The sequence below is a fragment of the Tursiops truncatus genome (genome assembly GCF_011762595.2).
Source record: "Tursiops truncatus isolate mTurTru1 chromosome Y unlocalized genomic scaffold, mTurTru1.mat.Y SUPER_Y_unloc_2, whole genome shotgun sequence".
Taxonomy (NCBI): Eukaryota; Metazoa; Chordata; class Mammalia; order Artiodactyla; family Delphinidae; genus Tursiops; species Tursiops truncatus.
Genome location: NW_022983137.1, coordinates 32419 through 52888, shown reverse-complemented (window position 1 = coordinate 52888; position 20470 = coordinate 32419). Strand labels below are relative to the sequence as shown.

Here is a 20470-nt window from a genome sequence, read left to right as displayed (position 1 = left end):
CCCCTTGGTTTGGTTCCAAGGAAGGGGCCAGGGGCTGGCCCCGTGAAAAGTTTCCCTGTTTTTTGGGGAGCAATTGGCCATTTATATCCGTTTTTGAAAAACATTCTGAAGACCAATGTTTGCCTCTTTTACAACGAGGGCAAACGGTGGTGGGAGGAGCCCGGGATTGATATTGGGGTTGTTGTGGGTTAGCCTTTAATGACTGTCCTTGTCTATGTGATGAACAATCCCGGGCAAAATGTCCAGGTTGTTTGCAATTATAGCAAGTTTTTTGTTGTTTATCTAGGACGGATGTATCTTTAATAAAATCTTTTAGAGCAGCTCCAATCGCAAGACCAACAGAATGGGAGGGACCAATTCCGGAGCACAACTTAATGTAATCAGCCAGGCTACCACCACGATGAGCCCGAAGGGCAGCTTGGCAGGCCGGATTGGCATTTTCATAAGCTAAATGTTTAACAAAGGCATTATCAGTTTCACTATCACCCACTACACGCTCGGCGGCGTCCGTGAGGCGGCTAATAAACTCACAATAAGGCTCTTCTGGTCCCTGGCGAATTTTTGCCAAGGAAGTTGTGGGCGAACCCTTAGGCGGAAGACGGCGCCAGGCCTTAAGGCCAGCATGTTGTATTTGAGCCAACAAACCAGGGGGAAAAGCAGCCTGAGACTCATTGGATTCATAGGGGGGACGGCCAAGTAATTTATCTCGGGTCCATGATCGGGAAGTTCTGTTTTCAGCATTTCTTTGGGCAGTTTCTCTACAATTTTCTGCAAATTCAGTGCGCCATAAAACAAAATCTCCCCCAGAAAGGGTGGCCCGAGCCAGGGTAAGCCAATCATTTGGGGTCAGCCAGCGATCGCTTAATCCCTCCAAGATTGCCAATGTATAAGGGGCTGTGGGCCCATAATTATTGACAGCAGATTTTGAATCTTTTATATGTTTTAAATTGAGGCGGCGATATTTATGTTCAAAAGGGCCGCCCCCAGAAGAATTATGAATATCTGGTCCCTCATCAGGTTCAGGAGATTCTTCTCCCTCTTCCTCTTCCCCTTCCTCACTATCTTCAGCTTGAATTTCACCTTGAGTGGGTAAATTTTGACTGCGAGTAACAGGGAAGGCTAACTTAATGGATCCTGGTTTTTGTCGAAGCGGGGGTTTATTGGGACCGTTCGAGACATTAAAAGAAGTAAGCTCCACCTCAAGGGCCTTAAGCTCCTTTAGGAGATCCAAGCGTTCCCGTTTTTGTTGTAAAACATCTCTCAAAGAGGAAATTTCCTGGGTTAAGGCCATCTTAGCCTGTCGAAGGGGATCAATCAGGGGGGCAATGGGAGCAGGGGCGCTAAAGGCAGGCATCTGATGAGGAGTATTATAAGATGGTGGAGGCTTCAAAAGGGGGAATCCCCAGGGATCATCATTGCGATGATAACGAGCAGCCTGCTCATCGAGAGTTTCCTGATCTTGGGGGGAAAGCTGGTCATCATTGGGATCACCCTTAATAGCAGTAAGGGAAGGATAAATCTTTGGGATAACTTTATCATCTGTGGGATAATGATGACCGGTTTCTGGAATTTTTTGGGAACTCTTCATTTGAACCCATATCAATGGTAACGGCTGGACAAGCTGAATGGAGACGAGAGGCTGCTTTAAGAATTGTTTCCCCGGTCTCTACAACCTTTTGGACATCGGGGTCAAAAAAATGACCCATGAGAATCTCCCTAATTAAATTCCAATACGAAAATGCAGTCACAGGCACTTTAGAAGGCCCAAAGGTTTGATAATAATCATTTAAACAATTTCCTACACGATTCCAGCATTTTTTATCTATTGTCCCTTCCTGTGGGAACCATGGGCAAACATCAGACAAGAACATAAAAAATTCACGCAAATCTTTTTTTCTAGCCTTAATCTTCCGCATCTTGAGGGAATCCTCGATCCCCTGAAGAAAGAGTTCATGGGAACTCAATTCCTGTCCCATATTTATAGCTCCGCTTACCTTATCCTCAGGTCACGACTGCCGAAGGGCGGCCAGTCCTCCGGGGACCTAATCAAGCTGCACTTTCGAGTAAGTCTCGCGGCGGCTCAGTGGGTGCCTGGCCAGGCGTTCGTAAGCGTGCTACCTCCGTCAGGATCCGTTCCTCGAGCCCCACGTTGGGCGCCAATTGTGTACGGCCCCGGGCGTCCCCGGGAGTCCCGACCAGCAGGACAAATCCTTGTGAGTCCGAGGAGGAACCTGTGGGGGTTGAAAAAAGGGGGAAGGGCAGGAGACGCGAAAGAATGGAGGCAAGACAAAATCCTGATCAAGCCTCAAACTTTTATTGCTGCGGTAGCTGTATTTATACACTGCAGAGAAAGGGGGGCGGGATTCAGAATGAGGGAAGTACTTGGCTAATCATCATTGGTGCTGCGTGCGCGGGCTTTCATTTTAGGCGCGAACTTCTATCTCATAAATCAGGAAGAGAAGCAGGGTGTCGGCCATCTTCTAATGGCGAAAACTTCTTGGCTCCCAACAGAAACGGTCATGCGCAAGCGCAGGCAACACTTCCTCTACTGTGAGGAAGCAAAACCGGAAATCGAGAGGCGTCTGGCCACAGCTCAACTTATAGAGAACTATTAATATAAATGTCTCCTTCCCGAAATTTACTTCTGCGGTTCTTTCGGCACCCTGGAATTAATTCTTTTCTACTTCGCACTTTACTGGTGATTTGTTCCTATGCTATAGTGTGAGTCTTGTGGCCAAGAGGCGAAAATCATTTCTCGTCCCTGTTCACTATTACCTCCGAAGCCGACTTCTCCAACCTCTACTCCTTACGCAGCTCCACCTATCAGCGCCTCGTATAAAGCTCCAGATTCCGTCCCTTTCCTTTCAACGGCCTAAAGAGAGAACCTTACTGTTAGGTCAGGAATGCAAACTCAGCCTCCAGTGTATTTAGGGCCAGACAAGGAACAATGCATAGATAATATTATAAGCTACCTGCAAAGATATTTAGGTAGTATAATCGTCTCAGCCTGAGTTGAATTTTTTTTTTTTTTGGCCTCAGAGAAATGAACATTAAACAATTTAAAATACCTTTGACGTATAACGCGTAAAATTAAGCTGTGCAACATGTTATTTTGCTAATTCACGTATTGTAGTACGATTGCCATTGTAGCAATAATTAGCACCTCTTCACTTTTCTAATTATTTATTTCTGATTAACTTGTAGTCTCTTAGCAACTTTGATGATGATAAATACAAAATTGTCTATATTCATTACCATGAATTAGATCCCTAGGACTTATTTACTACTTGTTGCCAAGTTAGTACCCTTAAACAACATCTTAGCTGAGTTTGGAAAGAAGAGGACGGTTACCTAAGTAGAGAAGAGTGACAGTGTGTTGCGGATCAGCATAAGCAAAGGCACTGCGTGCTGAAACATGTAGAATGTACTTGGAACCACACAAATTTTGACCATCAAATTTAAAGTGCTATTCTATATTATAAAGTAACATAATGATAGAGGTAGGCCGCAGCCAGGTTTTGGAGGAGGAACTCGTAAGTCATAGTGAGACAATTGATTACGTTTCCTAGGCAAGGAGAATAGTTGGACGATTTTAAACAGAAGCTTGGTGTTACATATATTTTTAGGTAGATTACTCTGGTTCATAATATAGAGGATAAACCTGGAATATTACAATCACTAGGTGAGAGATGATGAGAAATTAGATTGGGGCTATGAAAGTAAAAATTAGTCTGGCTAATAACCAGATCTTGATGTACATATACAAGACCATAGACAAAGCCAAGGGAAAATGTTTCTCTAAAATTTACATTGCAGCTTCAGAATGATTAATAACCATCATATTTTGGGTGACCTTTGTTCTAATCTACTCTACAACAAAAATTGGTGAGATAGCCAATTACTAAACTGCCCTTGCTTCTCCTAGCTCCTTGAGGAATCATTTAACAGAATTCCCAATCCTACATGAAATCTTGTTTCACTGAGGCTTGAAACAACATACTTATTCCTTCACCTCCAAGTTGACCTTGTCTACCTCAGTGCACCAGTATTTGGAGACACAGACTTTCAAATTAGAGGGAAGAGGAGCTACAAGTTTTGGCTATATGAGATCTTGAGTCAGTCTTCAGTTCCCTAATTTGTAAAAATCAAGATAGTAATAATATTTCCCATCTTGTAAGGGTTTTCTTGTGAAGGTTGACTAAAGTTATGCATACTATGTGTTGACACAGTGCCTGGGAATAGAGTCTCCAAAGCATTAGCTGTTGGATTATCATTATGAAAATTTCTTGATGCCCTTTCAAGAGTGGCTTAGGTACTTGTTATACATACATTCTGAGCACAAGTATTTCAACTGTAGTAGAAAACAGCTCTCATATTATTTTGCACTTTGTTGACATTACCTGTCTGCTTCTACCAATAAACCATAAACTCCTTGAAGGTAGAGACTTGGCAACTGTATCCGTAACTGAGTTGTTTCTTGAGAGTTTCCAGGGTGCAATCTGAACCTGATCCCCATACTCACAGGGCAGAAAGAAACCAGAGAAAGAGGCAGATCACTCCAGATTGCTAGGTGGCAGTTTTTTAAAAAATTTATTTATTTATTTTTATTTTTGGCTGTGCTGGGTCTTCGTTTCTCTGCGAGGGCTTTCTCTATTTGCGGCAAGCAGGGGCCACTCTTCATCGCGGTGCGCAGGCCTCTCACTATCGCAGCCTCTCCTGTTGCGGAGCACAGGCTCCAGACGCGCAGGCTCAGTAGTTGTGGCTCACGGGCCTAGTTGCTCCGCGGCATGTGGGATCCTCCCAGAACAGGGCTCGAACCCGTGTCCCCTGCATTGGCAGGCAGATTCTCAACCATTGCACCACCAGATAAGCCCCCTGGCAGGAGTTCTTTAGACCCAACCAAGTTGTCAATTACTTGCCGTGCGGTCTTAATTTGGATGTTTGGTGGTCGTCTGCGTGGATCTTTTCAAGCCCAAAGAGACAGAGCAATAGGAGAATGAGAAAGATGGAGGGGAAAATGCCTTGGCCTCAGTGCGCTTCTTCACGGCCAGAGAGCTGGTCTCTGGCAGACCCTGCAGGCGACGTCAGCTGCCACTTAACGGGCTACTTGAATCTACATGGCTCAGGATAAGTCCCAGCCGCCCTTCAGAGGGGAGCCATAGCCCAATAGGCAGATCGAGATTATGGTCTTTGAGGCCCCGCATTGGGTGCCAGAAAAGATGTTGCAGGAAAGAGAGTGGGGTGTGAGAGGATGGTCACATCCCAAGTCATGTCTGCGTCCCTGGGATGGCCGCCCAGTGTGGGTTCTTGGCTTTGTGCAGGCAAGAATTCAAGAGCAAGACACAGTAAAGTGAAAGAAGGTTTATTCAGGGAGATACACACTCCATAGGCAGAGTGTGGGCCATCTTGGAAGGAAAGAGGCCTAGGTGGCTGTTTTAATAAGCAAGGAAACTTAATTACAAATCTTATCTTTTGTAGCTCCAAGACAAGTAGATTTCTGGATCTGCCCACCAGGATCTTAAAAGTTAATATAGAGGCCATAATTGGGTTCAGTAATGTACTCAGACCAGATAGGCTCAGCGCAACATTTTATTTCAAGGCTGTATACTTAGAGCAGCTTCTGGGAGCAGGGAAGGCAAATGGAATGCACATTCCAAGGACAGAGAAGAGGACCAAATGCCCGGGTCCAGCTCAGGGTCAACTGGTGGTCGTATCTGTTGATGGCTTCCTCCAACAAATTGGAGAATCCCCCCAGAGTATAAAATGTTCTAATTGTTCAAGTCATCAATTTTCTGGTCCCTGTGACTTAGGCTGAGATTGCTGATATTCAGAAAGCATAAGTGTTGGGTCGCTGTAACATTCTTTATAAATTAGACTACTTTTATTTCAGAATAATAAGAAGAATATCTTCTAAATGTATTCCTAATTTAAAAATACAAATGTAGATTTTTATTTCATTATGATGTATAACTGAATGGAAATATCCTTTTATAGGAGTGAAATATTTATTTTCAATAATAAACTACTGAAGATTTCCTGATGTGAACACACTGAATGTACAGTTGCATATGGAACAATCTTATCTGATAAAACCCCCCAAAGTAGATGAGTAACTCCTACACGTCAGGCAAACAGAAAAAATGGACATAAAAGCAGTTAAAAGAGCCTGAGATACAGTCTTACCATAAACCCCATGCCTGGTGCCATTACCCACAATCAGGCTGAAATTCACAATCTCAGCCTCCGCCTGAAAAGGGTCGGATTTGAGCCCCACATTGGGCATTCCAACTGTTAAGATAAGCACCTAAGAGACAAGCCTCCAAAGCTTTGAAAGCCAACAGGGCTTGTGTCAATGAGACTCACAGGCTATTGCTCACTGAAATACAGCTTCATATATAGACTCACCCACACCAATGCCAGCACAGAGGCAGCCCACTGAGAAATGTCCAGTCTTTCTGTGAAAGAAGCCTATCTGCTTACCTTAAGGCTTTGGCCTTAGATGCAGGTTTCTAATGTAATACACACTGAGGGGCATACTGAAATACTCTCCAAATAAAGAGGTTGGTGGGTACCATCTTCATGCTCTTCCTCTACCGCACTCCAGGTCTCTGGAATCTCTGAGAAAGGAGCTTTGTACACATCTGGCACCTTGGCTTTTGTGGCTGTCACCCAGGAGACCATGCCCTGGTGACTCTATTGGCTGGCAGGGCTTGTGTTCATAGGTTCAGTGGGATTGTAGCAAACAAAGAAACAGTTCTTAGCTGGCTATTACCCAGGACTCATCACACAGGAACACTCATCTCCTAGTCTTCCTCTGAAACAGGTATATTCATATACTTTGAAAGCTGCTGCCTGAGGGTCAGGCTTTCAATCAGCCTGAATATAGGTGATGACTAAAATTCTCCCTTTTCAGATAGTGACAGGTCTTGGCACACTTCAACTACTGGGAACCACTAAAAACAAATAGGGTTTGAGAGACAACTAAGAGCTGGGGCAGGATTGAACAATAAGGTTTATCTCCTACATGAGGCCACTCCTTCAAGTCTGGGAGAATTGGATATTTTATCTAATGCATAGATAGTCACAGAGAGTCAAGAAAAAGAAAAGAACAGACAAATCAGTTCTAAGGAAAAAAAACCCCTCAAATAAAAACCTTAAATCTCAGTTTAAGTTACTTACCTGAAAAAGTGTTCCCTCAAATGGTCATAAAGATGCTGACTAAACTCAGGAGCACAATGAGAACAACGAACAAAGTGAGAATTTCAAAAAAGAGGTAGAATATATTAAAAAGTTAGAAAAAATCACTGCATTAATTTTCAGAACAAGCTTTGTTCAAGTCAGGGGCTTCCCTGGTGGTGCAGTGGTTGAGAGTTCACCTGCCGATGCAGGGGACGTGGGTTCGTGCCCCGGTCCGGGAAGATCCCACATGCCGTGGGGCGGCTGGGCCTGTGAGCCATGGCCGCTGAGCCTGCGCGTCCGGAGGCTGTGCTCTGCAACGGGAGAGGTCACAACGGTGAGTCACAACGTACCACAAAACAACGTACCACAAAACAAAACAAAAAACAATTATTCAAGTCAGTTTCATTACCGAAATAACTCTAAAAGCTAATTCTATTTCCAAAGTATAACTAATATCATTTGAATTAAAAAATCAAGAGAAAAATAAAGTTTACAAAATTTTAATGCAAAGAAGTTTCCTGCTAGGATATTCTGATTAATGAAAGAAAGTTATCTTTATCCAACAACATTACATATGTATATTTGCCCTGAAATACAACATCTATTTATTCTCAGATATGTGTATTTCAGGTTAGCCGTTTGCTATGCAAAACTTTGTCAGTAGAAAATTGCTAATTATCTCAAAAGAGACTAAAAAATACTTGAATTCTTTAAAAGATTTAGTACAGAATGCTATCACTAATATGACATTATAAAATGAGAAAATTCTGATTAAAAGAACATTTTAGTTTTCAGACACATTTTAATCTAGGAAGGTTGACATTAATTGCACAAATACATGATGAAATATTAACAGTTTTAAAAACTAAATCTCTCTCTTTCTATAGGAATATAAACAGATGCATAGGTTTAGATATACCTTCCCTGGGGGAGGGAATGACTCATAAATATATTTGTCTAATTATTGGAGATGTTATCTTTTTGACCATTAAATAACCATCCTGAAATGAAATAGTTTTCTAACATTTACTGCGTTTTGAAACACTTACTAGCATTGAAAAATACATAACTTGGGCTTCCCTTGTGGCACAGTGGTTGAGAGTCCGCCTGCCGATGCAGGGGACACAGGTTCATGCCCCGGACTGGGAAAATCCCACATGTCTTGGAGCAACTAAGCCCGTGCACCGCAACTACTGAGCCTGTGCTCTAGAGCCCCAAGCCGCCACTACTGAGCCCACGTGCCACAACTACTGAAGCCCGCGCATCTACCAGACTGCAGTAAGAAGATTGTACCTGCTTAGATCTCAGCTTTTCAATAAAGTCATAACAGAGCAGGAAAAAGTCCAGAGAAGAGTGAAGACAGAATTATTAAAGGTCCAGAGCTGCTGCTCCATTCAGAGAACCTTTAAGGATTAGTGGGATTCCATCTGCAAAGACCAGAGCTGCCAGGGGATATGACTGAAATCTATAAACTCATAAAAGGCAGAACTGAGAGGCTTCCCTGGTGGCTCAGTGGTTGAGAGTCCACCTGCCGATGCAGAGGACACGGGTTCGTGCCCCGGTCCGGGAAGATCCCCCATGTCGCGGAGCGGCTAGGCCTGTGAGCCATGGCCACTGAGCCTGCACGTCCAGATCCTGTGCTCTGCAATGGGAGAGGCCACAACAGTGAGAGGTCTGTGTACCGCAAAACAATAACAACAAAACATAACTTACAGATGAAAATTCTGGGCCATACATAATTTGTGAGAAGATGTTTCAAACTTTTCATTGTTTACACTGCCATCTATCTCTTCATTCATACTTCTTTCTGAGTTCACTTTGGCTATTTATAACTCGCAAGAAAATCATTCATATTATTCAAAATTTCCAGTACTCTCATAGGCTTTCCCATAAAATATCTTCATTTTTTTACTCTGGTCCTAATATATCTTCAAGTTTATACATTCATTTTTTCTCTATTTTCATCAGACTTGCCAAAGTTTTATCTATTTTTGTTTATTGTTGTCTGTGAAAACAAGCTCTTAGATTTAATTTTCAATTGATCAATCTTTTTTACATTTAATCTTTTCTATTGTTTCATTATAATTATTTTGTAATTATTTTGATTTGGGAAGTACACTTATTTACATATTTTTAGTCTTTCTCTGTTAATGTGAAACTATATGAATTTTCCTCTGAATACTCTCTGGACAAATAACATAAACATTTTAGAAGTACTGTAATCTCATTTTCCTTATTTTGTTTGTTTTGTTTTCTTCAATTCCACCTATAAGTGAAATTATGGTATTTGTCTTTCTCCTCTCACTTATTGCACTTAGCATAGGACCTTCAAAGTCCATCCATGTAGTAGAAAATGGCAGAATTTTATTCTTTTTTATGACTGAGTAGAAAGCGAATATATATATATATATATATATATATATATATACAATTTCTTTATCTGTTCATCCAACTGTGCACACTTAAATTGTTCCAATATGTTGGCCATATACTGCAATGATCATAACAATGCGTATATTTTGTGAACCAGTGTTCATGTTTTTCAAGTAAATATTCAGAAGTGGAATAGCTTCTGAGTCATAGAGTAGTTCTATTTTTAATTTTTTGAGGCACCTCTATATCATTTATCATAGAGACCACAACAATTTACAGATCCACTAACAGTGTGCAAAGATTTCCTTTGTCCCACATTCCCTCCAACATTACTTATTTCCTGTCTTTTTGATAAGAGCTATTATAAAACATGTTAGATGGTATCTCATTGTGGTTTTCATTATTTCCCTAAAAATTAGTGATGTTGAACATTTTTTTCATGTGCCTGTTGGCCATATTCTTTGGAAAAATGTATATTCAGATCCTCTGTCCTTGTTTTTTTTTTTTTATTTTTTGCGATGCGCATGCCTCACACTGTTGCAGCCTCTCCTGTTGCGGAGCACAGGCTCTGGACGTGCAGGCCCAGCAGCCATGGCTCACGGGCCCAGCCACTCCACAGCATCTAGGATCTTCCCGGACCAGGGCACGAGCCCGTGCCCCCTGCATTGGCAGGCGGACTCCCAACCACTGCGCCACCAGGGAAGCCCTGCCTTTTCATTTTGATATTGTTTTCCTTCACTGTGCTGATATAGTCCAATTTAAAAAAATTTTTTTTTTGTTTCCCTTGCCTTTGGAGTCAGATACACAAAAACATCACTGAATCCAATGTTGATAAAATTACCGCCTATGTTTTCTTCTAAAACCAAAACGAAATTTTATGGTTTAGGTCTTAAAATCAACTCTTTAATGCGTTTTGAGTTAATTTTTTTGTGGCATAAAACAGTGGTCTAGTTCCATTCTAGACTACTTTTTTTCATTCATTGACTGTGGCATAGACTACTACTTTTTTCATTCATTTCATTTCATTCATTGACTGTGGCCAACATTGTTTAATGAAGAGACTATAGTTTCTCCATTATATATTCCTTGCTCTTATGTTGTAAATTAATTGTCCATATATGTTTCAGTTTATTTCTGGGCTCTCAAATCTTCTCCATTGATCTATGTGTCTGTGGCTTTCTTCTTTTTTTTTACCAGTACCATAGTGTTTTGATTACTATGCACTTATTTTTCTTCCTCAAGGTTGATTTTGGAAAGTCAGAATTTTTTGTGTTTTTATACAAATTTTAGAATTATTTGTTCCAATTCTGTCACTGGGATTTTGATAGGGAGTGCACTGAATCTGTGGATTGCTTTGGATATTTTAACAATATTAATTCTTTGAATCTACAAGCATGGAATGTCTTTCCATTTATTTGTGCCTTCTTCAATGCCTTCGTCAGTCTTACAGTCTGAAGAGTTCTGGTCTTTCACTTTTTTTGTTAAATTCATTCCTATGTATTTTATTCTTTTTGGTTCAATTATAAATGGAATTGTTTTGTTAATTTCTCTTTCATGTTATTCACTATTGGAGTATAGATGCCGCAGATTTCTGGGATTTTCTATCCTCCAACTTTATTGAATTAATATATTAGTTCTGACAGTTTCTTGGTGGAGTCTTTAGGATTTTCTATATATAATCATGTCATCTGCAAATAGGGAGAGTTTTGCTTCTTCCATTCCTATTTGTATGCCTTTAATTTCTTTTTCTTGCCTAACTGTTATAGCTAGAACTTCTGATACTATGTTGAATAAAAGTGGTTATAGTGGGCATTCCTGCCCTGTTCTTGATCTTAGTAGAAAAGCTTTCAGCTTTTCATCATTAAGTATGCTGTTATCTGTGGGTTTGTTATATATGACCTTTATTATGTTGAGTTACATTCCCTTTCCACATGCTTTGTTGACAGTTATTTTTTATCATGAATGAATGTTGAATTTTGTCAAATACTTGTCCTTCATCTATTGAGATAATCATATGATTTTTATCCTTCATTTTGCTAATGTGATATTTCATATTGATTTATTTGTGGATGTTGAAACATCTTTACATTCCTGCATAGGTTCTCCTTGATTATGGTATATGATCCTTTCAATATATTGATGGATTCCATTTGCTGATATATTGCTGAATGCTGCTAATGTTTTATTGAGGATTTTTACATCAAAATTTATCAAGGATATAGTTCTATAATTTTCTTTTTTTGTGATATACATGTCTGGTTTTGGTATCAGGCTAATGCTGACCTCATAGAGTGGATTTGGAAGATTTTCCAAATTTTCAAATCTCTGAATACTTTGTAAAATTTTCCAGTAGGGCCATCTGCTGTTGGACTTTTGTTTGTTGTAAGAGTTTTCCAGTACAGGCATACCTCGTTTTATTGAATTTTTCTTTATTGCTCTTCATAGACATTGAGATTTTTACAAATTGAAAGTTTGTGGCAATCTTGCATAGAGCAATATATTGCTACCATTTTCCCAACAGCGTTTCCTTACTTCATGTCTCTGTATCACATTTTGGTAAGCCTTGCAATATTTCAGACTTTTTCATTATGCTGATTGGTGATCAGAGATTTTTTTTCTTTTTTGGCTGTGCTGCACCAAAAGTCCCCTGACCAGGGGTTGAACCTGGGCCCTCGGCACTGAGAACACCAAGTCCTAACCACGGGGCCACCAGGGAATTCCTCAGAGAGCTTTAATGTTACTATTGTAATTGTTTTGTGGTGTCATGGACTGTACTCTATTAATTGATGAACACTGAGTGTGTTTTGACTGCTTCACTGGCCAGCTCTTCCCCAATCTCTCTCCCTTTACTCAGGCCTCCTTATTCCCTGAGACAGAAGAATATTGACATTAGGCCAATTAATAATCCTACAATGGCTTGATAATTGTTGAAGTGACAGAAGAAATTACCATGTCTCTCAATTTAAATCAAAGTCTAGAAATGATTAAGCCTAGTGAGGAAGGCATGAAAGCTATGCCTTTTGTGTCAGTTAGCCAAGTTGTGAATGCAAAGAAAGTTCCTGAATTAAAAGTGCTACTCTGATGAACACACAAATAATTTTTTAAAAAGTGAAAGACTTATTGCTGATATGACGAAAGTTTTAGTGGTTTGGATACAAGATCAAACCATTCACAAAATTCCCTTAAGCTAAAGTCTAATCCAGAGGAAGGCCCTAAATGTTTTCAATTCTGTGAAGACTGTGAGAGGTGGGAAAGCTGCAGGAGAAAACATTTAAACTGGTTCATGAGGTTTAAGAAAAGAAGTTCTCTCCATAACATAAAAGTGCAAGATGAGGCAGCGAGTCTAATGTAAAACCTGCAGCAAGCAATCCAGAGGTCTAGCTAAGATATTTAATGAAGGTGGCTATGCTGCGCAGCAGATTTTCAGTGAACATGAAACAGCCTTCTATTGGAGGAAGATGCCATCTAGAATTTCAAAGCTAGAGGGAAGTCAATGCCTGCCTTCAAAACCTCAAAGGACAGGCTGACTCTCTTGTTAGGGTTTAATGCTGCTGGTGACTTTAAGTTGCAGCAAGTGCTCACTTAGTATTCTTAAAATCCTAGAATTATTCGTATCTACTCTGCCTTTTTTCTATAAATGGAACAATACAATCTAGATGACAACATACACAGACAAACGAACACACACACAGCTCACTGTGAATCAAGGCACACTCTATACAAGTACACACACATGCACTCACACACACATGGCTAACTGTGACTGAATTCAGAGTATGTAACAGCACACACACACACAAAAACACACACACACTGTGACACAATGCCCAGCCTATACCTGCACACACACGCACACTCACACACACACCACACTGTGACTCAATGCTCAGCCTATACCAGCACACAGGTATGAACACAAACACACATGGCTCACTGGGACTCAATGCACAGTATCTAACAGCACAAACACACACACATGGCCATGACTCAGTTCATAGTCTATACCAGCAAAAACACACACATGGCTTACTGTGACACAACACACAGCCTAAACCAGCACACGTGGACACACACACACACACACACACACACACACACACATGACTCACTGTGTCTCAATGCACTGTCCATACCTGCACAAACACACACACACACACACAGATGCCTCACTTGGACTCAGTGCCCAGACTATACAAACGCACACTCACACACACTCACAGATCATTGTGATGCAATGCACAGCCTATATCAGCACGCATACTCACACACACACACGGCTCTCTGTGACTCAATGCCCAGCCTACACCTGAAGAGACACACACACACACACTCACACACACCTCACTGTAAATCAATGCATAGCCTATACGAGCAGAGAGCTACACACACAGAAACACACATGGCTCATTGTGACTGCCCAGCCTATACATGCACACACTTGAACACTCACACATACACCTCACTGTGACTCAATGCTAATCCTATACCAGCACACAGTTATGAACACATACACACACATGGCTCACTGTGACTCAATGCACAGTATCTAACTGCACACACACAAACACAAACATAGCTCACTGTGACTCAGTGTGCAGACTATACCAACACACAAACACAAGCAACGGATACACACACACCTCAATGTGACACAGTGCATAGCCTATTCCAGTACAGATACACAGGGCTAACTGTGACCCAATGTGCAGCCTGTACCAACATGCAAACACAAACACACACAAACACACACCTCACTGTGACTCAATGCACAGAATATACCAGTACATACACACACACGGCTCACTGTGACTCACTGCACAGTCTATACCAGTGCCACACCCAAACACACAGCTCATTGTGACTAAATGCAAAGCATATAACAGCACACACACACACACACACACACAAGGTTCACTGTGTCATAATTCACAGCTTATGACAGCACACATGCATGCAGACACACACATGGCTCACTGTGATTCAATCCACAGTCTATAATATGACACACACACACACCTCACTGTGACTCAATGCTCAGTGTATAGCAGCACACACACACACACACACACACACACGGCTCAATGTTACTCGCTGCACAGACTATAACAGCACCATACCTGAACACACAGATCCATTGTTACACAATGCAAAGTATATACCAGCACACACGCACGCAAACACACACAATGGCTTACTGTGACTCAATGCACAGTATCTAACAGCACACACACACATCTCACTGTCATTCAATGTGCAGCCTATACAAGCGCACACACACACACACACACACACACAAGGCTCACTGTGACTAAATTCACAGTCTCTAACATCACACACAGACACACACCTCACTGTGACTCAATGCACACCTACACCAGCACAGACACATAGACACACAGACACACACCTCACTGTGACTCAATGCACAGCCTATACCAGAACACACACACACAGAGCTCACTGTGACTCAATGCCCAGCATACACCTGAAAAGACACACACACTCACACACAAACCTCACTGTGTCTCAATGCATGGCCTATACCAGTGCACAATCACACACAAACCTCACAGTGACTCAATGCCCAGCATATATGTTCACACACATACACACTCACACACACACAGCTCACTGTTAATCAATGCAAAATGTATAGCAGCACAACACGCACACCCCCCCACAAAGATGAATGTGAATCAGTGCATAGCCTATACAAGCACACATGCAAGCACACACATAGAAACAATGCGCAGTCTATAGAGTGACACACAGAAACACATGGCTCAGTGTTACACAATGCGCAGCCTCTAGCAGCACACACACACACACAGCCACACACATGCACGGTTCACTGTATCTCAATGTACATCTTATACCAGAACACACACACACACACACACACACACACACACACACACATACAAAGCCACACACCACACTGTGACTCAATGGTCAGAATATACCAGCATAAACACATGAAAACAGCTCAGTTTGATTCAATGCACGGCCTATAACAGCAGGACACACACACACAGCTCACTATGTGTCAATGCAAAACCTATACCAGCACACAGACACACAGGAACACACACACACACACACACACACATGGCCATGACTCAGTTCACAGTCTATACAAGCACACACACACACACAGCTCACTGTGACTCAATAACCAGCCTACACCTGGACAGACACACACACACACCGCACTGTGAATGAATGTACAGCCTATACCGGTACAGAAACATACACAAACAAACACGGCACACTGTGACTAATAGCCAGCCTTTAGATGCAGACACATGCACACTCACACACACACACCTCACTGTGACAGAATGTTCCACCTGTTCTGGGACACACACACACACACACTCCCAGCTCATTGTGAAACAATGCAAAGCGTATACCAGTACACACCCACACACACAGTTCAATGTGAATCAAGGCACAGCCTATAAAAACACACACACATGAACACACACACACATGGCTAACTGTGACTGAATGCACAGTATGGAACAGCACACACACACACACAATCACACACACACCTCACTGTGATTCAACGTGCAGCCTCTACGAGAACACTCACACACACACACGACTCGCTGTGACTGAATGGGCAGCCTATACCAGCACACACACGAACACACACAGCTCACTCTGATTCAATGCCCATCCTATACTTGCACACACATGCACACTCACACACACACCTCACTGTGACTCAATGCTCAGCCTATGTCAGCCCAGAGGTATTCAAAAACACACACAGAACTCACTGTGACTCAATGCACATTACCTAGCAGCACACATACCCACACACACACACAGTTCACTTTGACTCAATTCACAGTCTAAACAAGCATTACACCCACACTCAGAGCTCACTGTAACTCACTGCACCGCCTATATAAGCACACACATACACACACAGCCACAGACACCCACTGCTGTCTGTAATACAGTGAACATCTTGTACCGCAATAAGAAACTCACAACCACACTGTGACTCAGTACTCAAACTATACCAGCACATGCTCACACACACAGCTCACTGTGACTGAATAGACAGCGTATACCAGCACACACAACTACACAGCTCACTATGAATCAAGGCAAAGCCTGTACCTCATGCACAACCATGCACAACACACATGGTTGAGACTCAGTTCACAGTCTATACCAACACAACACACACGTGGCTCACTGTGATACAACACACAGCTTAAACAAGCACAATTTGACACACACACACAGATGCACACAACACACAGTGACACAATGCACAGTCCATACCTGCAAAGCAACACATACACAGAGACGGCTCACTGGGAATGTGCACAGCCTATACCAACAAACCCTCACAGACACTAACGGATCACTGTGACTCAATGCACAGCCTACATCTGCATGCATAAACACACAAACACGCTGCTCATTGTGACTCAATGCACAGCTTATAACAGCACACATGCATGCACACAGACCCATATGACTCACTGTGAATCAATCTACACTCTCTAACAGCACACACAGACACACACAAAACTCACTGTGACTCAATACACAACCTATACCAGCACACACAGACACACACAAGGCTCACTGTGACTCAATGCCAAGCTTACAACTGAACAGAGACACACACTCACACACACACCTCACTGTGATTCAATCCTCAGACTATACCAGCACACTCACATGCACACAGATCAGTGTGACAGAATTCACTGCCTATACCAGCACACACACACACCCAGCTCCTTATTGGGCAATGCATACCCTATATCTGCATGCATACACACAAACACACATGCTGTGACTCAGTTCACAGTCTATACCAGCACACGCACACATGGCTTACTGTGACAAAACAAGTAGCCTAAAATAGCACATGTGGACACACACAGAGACACACACATCTCACTGTGACTCAATGCACTGTCCATAATTGCACAGACACACACACACACACAGATGGCTCACTAGGACTCTGTGCACAGCCTATATCAACAAACCCTCACAGACACTAACGGATCACTGTAACTCAATGCATAGCCTATATCAGCAAGCATACACACACAAAAACACGGTCATGTGACACAGTGCACAGCTTATAACAGAACACATGCATGCACACTCACAAAAACAAACATGGTTCACTGAGACTCAATCCAGTCTCTAACAGCACACAGACACTCACACTCAAACCTCACTGTGTCTGAATACACAAGCTATACTATTACATACACACAGACACTGAGTCACATGTCACTGACTCAATGCACAGCCTATCTAAGCACACACACACACACACACACACACACACATACAAAGCTGATTGAGACTCAGTGCCCAGCCTACACCTGAACAGACACACAAACCTCACTGTGACTCAATGCTTAGAGTGCGCCAGCACACTCAAATGCACACAGATCTGTGTGAGTGAATTCACGGACTATACCAGCACACAGACACACACACAGCTCACTATGAGTCAATACCTAGCCTATATCTGCATGCACACAAATACACACACGGCCGTGTCTCAGTTCACCGTCTAACCAGCACACACACACACGGCTTCCTGTGACACAACATGCAGCCTAAAACAGCACACGTGGACACACACACACACACAAGACTCACTGTGACTCAATGCACTGTCCATATTGGTACAGACAAACATACACACAGACGGCTCACTGGGAATCTGTGCACAGCCTATACCAACAAACGCTCACAGACACTAATGGATCACTGTGACTCAATGCACAGCTTACATCAGCAAGCATACACAGACACAGAGAAAGCCATGTGACTCAGTGCTCAGCTAATAACAGAACACATGCATGCACACACACACACGGCTCACTGAGACTCAATCCACATACTCTAACAGCATTCACAGTCAAACCTCACTGTGTCTCAATACACAACCTCTACAAGCACACACACACACACACACACTGACATGCATGTCACTGTGACTCAATGCACAGCCTATACATGCACACACACACACACACACACACAAGGTTCACTGTGACTCAATTCACAGACTCTAACATCACACACACACACACACTTCACTGCAACTCAAACCTACACCAGCACAGACACGTAGACACACACCTCACTGTGACTCAATGCACAGCCTACACCAGCACACACACACACACATGCACAACACACATAGATCACTGTGACTCAATGCCCAGCATACACCAGAAAAGACACACACACTCACACACAAACCTCACTGTGTCTCTATGCATGGCATATACCAGTGCACACACACACACACACCTACTTGTGACTCAATGCCCAGCCCATATGTTCACACACATGCACAGTAAACACACACAGCTCACTGTGAATCAATGCAAAATGTATAGAAGTACAACATGCAGACACAAAGCTCACTGTGAATCAATGCATAGCCTATACAAGCACACATTCAAGCACACACACAGACACTATGTGCAGTCTATAGAGTGGCACACAGAAACACATGGCGCTGTGTTACACAATACGTAGGCTCTACCAGCACACACAGAAACACACAGCCACACATACGCACAACTCACTGTATCTCAATGTACATCTTATACCAGAACACACACACACACACATACAAGCTACACACCACACTGTGACTCAATGCTCAGAATATACCAGCATGCACACATGAAAACAGCTCACTCTGACTCAATGCACGGCCTATACCAGCACAACACACACACACATCTCACTACGTGTCTATGAAAAACCTATACCTGCACACAGACACACAGACAGACAGACACACACGCAAACACACACTCATGGCCATGACACAGTTCACAGACTATACAAGCACACCCACACACACTGCTCACTGTCACTCAATAATCAGCCTACACCTGGACAGACACACACACGCACCTCACTGTGAATGAATGCACAGCCTATACCAGTACAGAAACACACACAAACACACACCACACATGGTGACTAACTGCCAGCCTTTAGATGCAGACACATGAACACTCACACACACACACCTCACTGTGAAAGAATGCTCTGCCTGTACTGGCACACACAAACACCCACACACAGAGTTCACTGTGAAGCAATGCAAAGTGTATACTAGCACACACCCACACACACAGTTCAATGTGAATCAAGGCACAGCCTGTAAAAGCACACACGCAAGAACACACACACACATGGATAACTGAGACTGAATGCACAGTATGGAACAGCACACACACACACACAATCACACACACACCTCACTGTGATTCAATGTGCAGCCTCTACAAGAACATTCAAACACACACACGACTCACTGTGACTGAATGCGCAGCCTATACCAGCACACACACAAACAAACACAGCTCACTGTGATTCAATGCCCAGCCTATACTTGCACACACATGCACATTCACACACACACTTCACTGTGACTCAATGCTCAGCCTATGCCTGCCCAGAGGTATTCAAAAACACACACAGAGCTCACTGTGACTCAAGGCACATTACCTAGCAGTGCACACACACACACACACACACACACACACACACACAGTTCACTGTGACTCATTTCACAAACTAAACAAGCATCAAACCCACACTCACAGCTCACTGTCACTCAATGTGCAGCCTATATATGCACACTCATACACACACAGCCACAGACTCTCACGGCTCACTGTAATAGAGTGTACATCTTGTACCGCCATAAGAAACTCACAACCACACTCTGACTCAATGCTCAAACTATACCAGCACATGCTCACACACAGCTCACTGTGACTGAATTGAGGGCCTATACCATCACAAACACATAAACCGCTCACTATGAATCAATGCACAGCCTGTACCTTCATGCACAAACACACACACATGGCCGTGACTCAGTTCA

General features: G+C 42.6%; 1 long non-coding RNA gene across 1 annotated transcript; it reads left to right on the top strand.

The window, feature by feature from the left end:
- Positions 1–2102: 2102 nt before the first annotated feature.
- LOC141277715 (uncharacterized) lies at positions 2103–3068 on the top strand. Its single transcript, XR_012329476.1, has 2 exons — positions 2103–2213; positions 2428–3068. It is a non-coding gene; the product is annotated as an uncharacterized lncRNA (long non-coding RNA).
- Positions 3069–20470: the final 17402 nt, after the last annotated feature.